We start from the raw sequence: 8,950 nt of genomic DNA, 5'->3' as shown, positions 1-8,950 counted from the left end.
GGGCCGCGCATACAAAGTTGCCTGCATTTTTGTCTAACCGCAAAGCTTGTGTAAACATCGAGACTGACCGTGAGATGTGCTTTCTGTATGCCGTTATGGCAGGTGTGATGCCGGCGGCTGGGATGGTTACTCGTACTGGATCGTATCCTAATCCTCTCGAGGTTTTTGATACGACCGGTATGACGTTCCCCATGACACTGCATCAGGTTAAGATCTTTGAGAGTCTCAATAATATTTCCGTGAACGTTTATTCTTGCGTGAGTGATCAGGGAACGATTATTGACGAGGATTTTAACAAACCCACTGATGCAAGTATCCAGCCGATTTGCATTACCTCTATGCGATGTGATCGCCATGTGAATATTTTGGCTATTCGTGCGTCTGGTGCTCCCGCTCATCTCCATTTCGTGACTATTAAGAATTTGTCCCGCTTGCTTTCTTCTCAACTCTCGCGTGATCAACATACAAAGTGGGTTTGCGACCGCTGTCTTCAGTATTTCCATACTGCGGACAAGTTGAACTCCCACACTGATTTGTGCAGCCAACACACGGCCGTTCGGTCAGTATTCCCGACTGAGGAGACCAAATGGCTCGAGTTCACAAATGTATCCAAGAAGGAACGTATGGGCTTTGTCGCTTATTGCGATACAGAGACCTACTTGAAACCGATGTCCACCTGTTTACTGGAGGCCGATGCCTCCAGCACCACGACGGTGAACGAGCACGTGCCTTATGCATGTAGCATTTTATTAGTTTGTTCGTACGATGCTTCGCTTACCAGATATGCGCACTTTGAAGGGGAGAATTGTGTTGCCGACATGGTCTCTACCTTGATTGATATGACTAAGTGGGTGTGCGCGATTTATGCTAAGACCATTCCCATGAAAGCCCAGACTCCTGCTGTTGCTGCGCGGTTGGCGAGTCAGACACATTGCCATATATGTAATAAGACACTAGGTGACAAGTCAGTGTTGGACCATGACCACCTGACCGGTGAGATTCGTGGCTATGCGCATTCTAAGTGTAATCTTGCATTTAGACTGCAGAAGAACCAACTGGTGGCTATTTTCCACAACCTTCAGAATTATGACGCCCACTTTTTGATGAGACCATTAGTCTCACGTCATATTGCACAACCTGACGGTTTCTCCATTTTGGAGAACCCCGGGAAGGTCAGGGTTATAGGCACGTCTCTTGAAAGTTACAAGAGCATAACAAAGTACATACCGATTACCGGTAATGATGCGAGAGGAGGTACTCGAACAGTGCGTTTAAGATTCATTGACTCCCTTAACTTCCTAACTTCATCTCTGGATACTCTGGCAGGTAATCTCTCGCCTGCTCAGCTGAGCCTCACTCGTGTCCAGTTTCCAGAAGACGCACAGTTTGATCTAGTTCGTAGGAAAGGGGTGTTCCCATACGATTTCGTCACTAGTATGGCAGAACTGCAGACGACCTCACTACCCCCTAGGGAAGCATTTCATAATGCTCTTAGTGGGACTGACGTGAGTGACGGGGACTATGCTCACGCTAGATCTGCGTGGAACGTTTTCCGCTGTAAGACTTTGAACGATTACGCGTTGCAGTATTTGAAGGTGGATACGTGTTTGTTGGCTGACGTGTTCGAGAATTTCCATTCAGTTTGTTGCCAGTCCTATGGCTTGGATCCGGCGCACTACATTACGGCCCCATCACTTGCGTGGGACGGTTTGTTGAGCAAGTCTGAGGTGTGTCTGGAATTAGTCACCGATCCAGATATCTATCTTTTCTTGGAGAATGCTGTTCGGGGTGGGATCACCAACGTTAGTCGGCGCTATGCGAAGGCTAACAATGTTTACATGAGCGATTATGACTCCAGCCTGCCGTCTTCCTACATCTGTTATTTCGATGTAAATTCTCTCTATGGTCATACGATGCTTGGTAAGCTTCTGGTGGGCAACTTCCAGTGGGTGCAGGAACTCGAATATGCAAACTGGAACTTTAGCACCATGGACACCGATGGTGACTGCTGATGTTTTATAGAGGTGGATCTATCCTTTCCGCGTGAATGTCATGACCGGCTATCAGACCTGCCGCTTGCACCCGTGAATGGCGTACCGGTGAACGGCAATATGTCAAAGCTCTTATTGACACTTGAACCGCGAAAGAACTATGTTTTACATGCAAAAACACTGCAGCACTACCTTACGTACGGGGCCGTTCTTGACAATGTTCATCGTGTTTTGCGCTTTGAACAAAAATCCTGGATGGCGTCGTACGTACGGTATAATCTGAATTGCCGTGCTCAGGCAGCGAACCCCTTTGAGAAATCCTTCTATAAATTAATGAATAATTCCGTTTTTGGCAAATCTTTGCAGTCGCCGCGTAGGGAGCGTGACATACGTGTGGTTTCGCGGTACGATACCATATATGGTGCGGCAGAGTTGATAGGTCGTCCGTCATTTAAGGCAAGGCGGATCGTCGATGAGAATCTGGTCCTCATTGAGTTAGCCAAAGGTTCGGTAACCTTCAACAAACCCCTTTACACTGGTGTGGCCATCTTAGATTTATCCAAATTGCATCTCTATGATTTTCACTATAACTATATGCAGGTTAAGTTTCCCTTTCCATCTCTGCACCTGCTTTACTCAGATACCGATTCTCTTCTGTACCACATCGAGTGTCGCGATGTGTATTCTTCGATTCTCCCCGATTTGGCTTCTCGATTCGACACTTCGAATTATGCTCCAGATAATGTTCAAAGGTTTCCATCAGTCAACCACGACATGACTGGTGTCATGAAGGATGAAGCCGCTGGACGCATCATTACTGAGTATGTTGGTCTTCGCCCCAAACTTTATGCATACAAGATGGACGATGGTGCTTTTACGCTAAAAGCCAAGGGTGTGAAGGCCAGTGTACTCAGCTCGCTACTTTTTGAGCAATATCTGGATTGCTTGCAAACAAATTCACGGGTTTGGGGGACTCAATATCATTTTCGTTCACGAAATCACATTGTTTGTACTGAACGCGTGACTAAGGTGGCGTTGTCATCAGGTGACGACAAGCGGAGCATTTCCGATGATGGAATTAGCACGATTCCATGGGGACATTACCGTCTAGATCCCTGAACCTGAGTTCCCCCACATAATAAGAGATTCTAACTTTTTTTTTTATTTTATAATTTTCCAGTTTTATTTTTTTTTGTACTATCCTCATACCTTGGTACGCTCAATAAGCATTGCTGCTCCGAGTCGAGTTGTAGGAAAACAACAGCGCTGCAAACTCCTCCTCCGCTCGGAGTGGCCAACTGGGTAGATGGCAACCAACTTCGATTCATTGCCTCCCCCTTCACCCATAAAACATTAAGAATGTTGGACAGAACTCATGCACTAATGTACTGCGCATGTGGAGATAAAACCATCGGTATGTTTAACATGTAGAGATTGCACTCATCTTATTTACACGGTTCAGATAGTGAATCTGATAGTTTTCTTTAATGCTAGTCTGTTTAATAATTTAAAGTAAATTTCAGTCTATCCTGATTTTAAATGCTAATGTGGTTAAACTTTGTTGCATGTCATCTTTCCGTCAAGACCAGGTCAACTATAGTCTTCATTCTGTCTCTGACAATTCCATAATGAACATGGCTGCTTTTGAGGAAATGCGCGATTGCATTGAATATGCGCTTCATGCTTGCATCGGCATGAATATAGATGCGATAGTACGCCATCTAGAGGTCTCCGCGATCAATTTGTTCGCTGCATTTCCAGAGGAATACGAGTTTCTAACATACCTTTACAACGGTATTATAGCATGCTTTGAAGCTGTAATGGAGGCTCAAGAGCAAGTGGAGCCAGATGATGGAGTGGACAGCGGCTTCGGAGAGAGTGACGGTGAAGCATAATGCTTGCGCCCTTGTTAAACATGGAAAATAGGCCTCTCGGGGAAACTCGCCATGTATAAAAAAAAGGAGTTAACGCATCTAATGCTGTACCTCCTGAGACATAGTCTCTAAGGTGATGTGGAAAGCAGCATACCACTATAAATTCAAACACAAGTTTTTATTTATTTATTTTTTTTTTCAGCTTACACTCCAGAGAATCTTCCGCCACGTCGAGATGAAGAGAATGAGACTACACATCATAGTTATAAATTCACTATCACTAAATAATAATAATGAGCTTACACTATTATTAAATGCATTACAGGAAAGCTAACACTAAAGTATGCCTATAAGAAAATATTTCTTATGCCTGCTTCTGATCCATATAAAGGAACACATATCATGATCATTCAATATGGTGCACTCTGTGCATGTAAGGGAACAATCTTTTGGTGCACTCTGTGCATGTATTGGAACGAGTCCTTGGGTGTATCATGTGCTTCCAAGATGGTGGGGCTGTTGAATCCAAGATGGCGGAGAATTGTTTAAAGGTTGTAATATTTTTTAAATTTAAATATCGCGCCCTCTGGTAGCAACACTTGTAACTAAATATATCGATTAGCATTCGACCTATCGAATGGTGCTGCGCCCTGGCAGCTGAAATATGAAATAAAAGTAAATATATCGATTAGCATTCGACCTATCGAATGGTGCTGCGCCCTGGCAGCTAAAATATGAAATAAAAGTAAATATATCGATTAGCATTCGACCTATCGAATGGTGCTGCGCCCTGGCAGCTGAAATATGAAATAAAAGTAAATATATCGATTAGCATTCGACCTATCGAATGGTGCTGCACCCTGGCAGCTGAAATATGAAATAAAATTAAATATATCGATTAGCATTCGACCTATCGAATGGTGCTGCGCCCTGGCTGCTGAAATATGAAATAAAGATGGCGACGGTGGCACACTCTGGTAGCCAACTTGAGAATCAAGATGGCGGCGCCTCTGGCAACTAATTTTTGATTTTGGCGCCATCTGGTAGTCTGTGCTGGAATTAAAGATGGCGGCTGTATAATGATTTTTAATTTCAAATGTGGCGCCTTAGGTATGCATTAAGGAAGGCAAAAATACCCTCCCCCCTTTTATCATAAAACTTGACGTCAGTACGTGGCATATATAGATTATTTATTCCACCATATCCCAATTGGTCTCGTGGTCTAGTGGTCAAGGTGTCCGCCTCGTAACCACGACATCATCATTGTTTTCACGTCCCATGGATCGAATCCCAGCCTCGGCACTGAAAATATTTTAGTTAAAGGAAAAATAATACCTGCTGCTACCTGGTGGCGACCAACAGAACTATATGATGTCACACAAGATGGCGGCCTCCAGCAGAAGAAACAAGATGGCGGCCAGGAAAAATCAAGATGGCGGCCTCCAGCAGACGAAACAAGATGGCGGCCAGGAAAAATCAAGATGGCGGCCTCCAGCAGACGAAACAAGATGGCGGCCAGAAGAAATCAAGATGGCGGCCTCCAGCAGACGACACAGAATCATGACGTCACGATTCGAAGTTGGTGGAAATTTCTAGAAATACAAAATGGCGGATTTGCGAATTTGCGATTTGCGAATTTGCGAATTTGCGTTTGCGGATTTGCAGATTTGCGAATTTGCGAATTTGCGGATTTGCGGATCTCCGGATTAGCAGATTTGCGGATTTGCAGATTTGCGGATTTGCGGATTAGCTACTGGATTAGCGGATTAGCCACTGGATTAGCGCATAAAAAACTAGATTTGCACATAAAAACCATAAAAAATGTGTAAAAAACCATAAAAAATGGGATAATCCCCGGATTACCCCGCTCCCCCCTCGTCTATGTTCCAGAGTCGGCACGCTCTCCCTACTATTGAGCAATGCTTTGTGCATGATAATAAACATTGCAATCAACATGATTACATATTTTGCTCTCAATAAACTATTTTCTGCCCTTACTTGTTTAGGCAAACCATCAACCCCTGCCATTATCCGTAATTTTTTTTAGCACAGTACATTAAAAACAATTTTTTTATTCTCCTCTATTGAGACAAAATGCTCAGATTCTTCCTAACATCTTAACTGCAGTAGGTAGGCCTACACTCACCTGAATTAATAACACTTCTGCGAGAAGGACGAGAGTCTCTAGTGAACACAGAATCTGCTGAGTTGGACGGTGTGTTCACAGACCTTTGACACTCAGCCACTGGCACTTCAGCCACTTCCACATCTGGTGGAGATGGATACTTCTTGTGGGCTAGCTGGTTATTTATGTCATATTCATCACTACTACTTTCGTCACTGCTGTATAAAATTCTTCTGTTTGGCCTTTTCTTCCTTTTCTGTGAGGATTCATTCTCATATTCAGTTGCAATGTCAGATTCAAATTCTGCATCTTTCAATTTTTCTCTGGCCTTTAATATGTCATCTGAAAATAAAACACTCATTTGTAGAACAGTTTTGTTTGTCACATAATTTTAACACATTCACTGAAGATAATTTAAATATATATAGCCTACACACACATACATACATACACACACTGGTTGCCGTCTTTATTACGAATACACCTTTACTTATTAGGTATGCAGTTCAGTTATAAGTCTACTAATTTACTGTTCTAACTAAAAAAATTTAAGGCTTACATACAATACTGCAAGGAAGGAACATAATTAAGTTTATAATTATATATTTTGAAATTATATAAATATTTTGGGCACTATTTACAAAGTTAAGTTTGGTTACATGTTGAATAATTAAGTCAGTAAAGGTTTCTACAATTATTTCTAAACACAAGCTAAGACTAACTTTGTGCAATTTTTTTTTTACATTCAGTAGCCTATCTCTGATTTTTATATCCCTCACTATTACTAACAGTTTAGGAGAATTCAAGTTCACTTCAATGACATATACCTACATGATTGTGATTAAGTCATCAATATACAACTGAAGTATGCAATGGTGTAGGCACGGGGGGAAGGGGGCACGGGTAACATGTCCCCACCCCCAGAGACACAAAAGGTTGCCCTAAAACTTATTCGCCTGGAGCCTGCTTATACAATAACAGTTTCAAAACCTCTGCAAAACTACAAAAAATGGCCTTAAATAGCACCATTTAGCAAATAAATATCAAAATTTTTCCGGGGGAGCACCCCCAGACCCTTCGCTCTTAAAGTGAAGATGAATGAATTTGGAGGATGAGTACCTAGTTGACCACCTCCTAATTAAAATCCTGGCTACGCCACTGGAAGTATGTGTACGTATATACACTCGTGAATGTGTAAAAATATTACATAGGTAAACTGCACATACCCACCCTTTTACACAGCTAATAAATATGGGAATTATTCATGTCTATGTGATGTGCATGTCACACACTTATTAAAAAAAATTGTGGAGAATTCCTATGGTATGCGATATGTTTAACACCTCAGCCTTTACTTTAACTTAAACAGTTAAACTTAAAACAATATTGTACTCATTTAACAACTCATGTTCAAATCTTGCGATTTACAAGAATATATTTATGTCTAAAGCCCAGCATAATTAATAAAACAAAAAATAATAAACATGATATAAATGCAAAAATTACAAAGTAGAAGACAGCTTTAAGTAGGAACTTAAGTATATTTATATAAAATATTACCAGTAATGTAGAATTTTCTCTTCAAAGCACAAATTCTCCATTTTTCACAAGGACGCTGTCCGTCACTGAGACATTTATTGTACTCTTGAGAATGTTTAAAAGGTGGCCAAAAACACTCTTTCTTTCTTGGTGTTAGCCATTTAGAGTGGATAATTCCAACCCCTCCTCCACTATCAGTGTCAAACTCCACTACTTGATACATGAAGGATAAATAAAACTGCCTGATTTCACCAAGATAATTTAGCCTGCATGAAAACAAAAACTGTAAGTTACATGAAATCAATTTTCCGCTAACATTAACATATAACTACTTAATCCAATGTTGCTATTGTAATTTTTCTGATAAAAGTTTTTGTTAAGATACCTACGGTACCTACATATGTTTCAAACAAAAAAAAAAGATTTGGTTTTCATGTAATGTAGTCCATCACAAATGAAATAATTTGTTAAAAAAAAATTTACTTGTGGGTCAAATACTATTTAAGCTTGACACCTTCTGTGAAGTAGCAACCGAACAAAGCATACCCAATGCGAACTCTTACAGTAGATGTGACGGCGGCCAGGTTGGTTCTTGTTTAAGTTCACATTTCCTGTTTTTGATAAAATATTTCGCTCCTGAAAACATAAAATTGTATCTTGATCTGTTTTTGGCAAATTCCAAGTACGCATTTTGGTAGTACTCAAAAATGGCATCATAACAACAGGACAGCAAAGCATAATATAGTACGTAATTGACCAAACCCAACCTAACCCTTGCCTCAGAACATAGGTCTGTTTGGAACGTTTAAAATTTAATGTTAAATCAAAACCCCGTTAACAGTCAAATATAGGAATTTAAAAAAAATTGAAGGGTTAATGTTAAATCAAAACCCCGTTAACAGTCAAAAATTGAAATTTAAAAAATCGAAGGGTTAGGTTAGGTCAGTCACAACAAGCTTGTTTTTATTGGAAACTTCTGATTTAGCAGCTGCGGTGGCGTTAATACGAAAGTACCCGTTTATGTATCACGTTAATAATATGTTCGTGTTGGCTACCTACACACTGACTAATTGTCATTCAATAAGATATATCATTGTGACAGTTTCACATAATGTTATGTGAATATTCACATAGGCTATGTAAGAAAAACATCCGTTCATGTAACATGTTACGAAAACATTATCTAACCCAATAGCTTTTGCATGATACGTTATACATGACTCTGTAACAAGTAACTGAGTACTCTCATCAGAATAGACAAAGTAACATATTTGCTATGTGCATACATTTGCATAACATCTTTGTTGTATTATATTTGGTTCTTGTGGTTATTTCTTTGATAGTTTATCTAATTGTACAGTGGAGCACATTTTTTAACAACGAATCTCTATTTTGAAATTAATAAGGGCATGCCGAGTGTT

At 40.6% G+C, this 8,950-nt stretch overlaps 1 long non-coding RNA gene across 1 annotated transcript; it reads right to left on the bottom strand.

The window, feature by feature from the left end:
- Window positions 1-6,174: 6,174 nt before the first annotated feature.
- On the bottom strand, window positions 6,175-8,313 carry LOC134537212 (uncharacterized). Its single transcript, XR_010075975.1, has 3 exons — window positions 8,076-8,313; window positions 7,551-7,795; window positions 6,175-6,332 (listed from the first exon to the last, which is right to left on the bottom strand). It is a non-coding gene; the product is annotated as an uncharacterized LOC134537212 (long non-coding RNA).
- Between the last annotated feature and the right edge of the window lie 637 nt (window positions 8,314-8,950).

Source organism: Bacillus rossius, chromosome 12, assembly GCF_032445375.1.
Source record: "Bacillus rossius redtenbacheri isolate Brsri chromosome 12, Brsri_v3, whole genome shotgun sequence".
NCBI lineage: Eukaryota > Metazoa > Arthropoda > Insecta > Phasmatodea > Bacillidae > Bacillus > Bacillus rossius.
The sequence above is the reverse complement of the archived record's forward strand: the minus strand, read 5'-3'. Positions and strand labels throughout refer to the sequence as shown.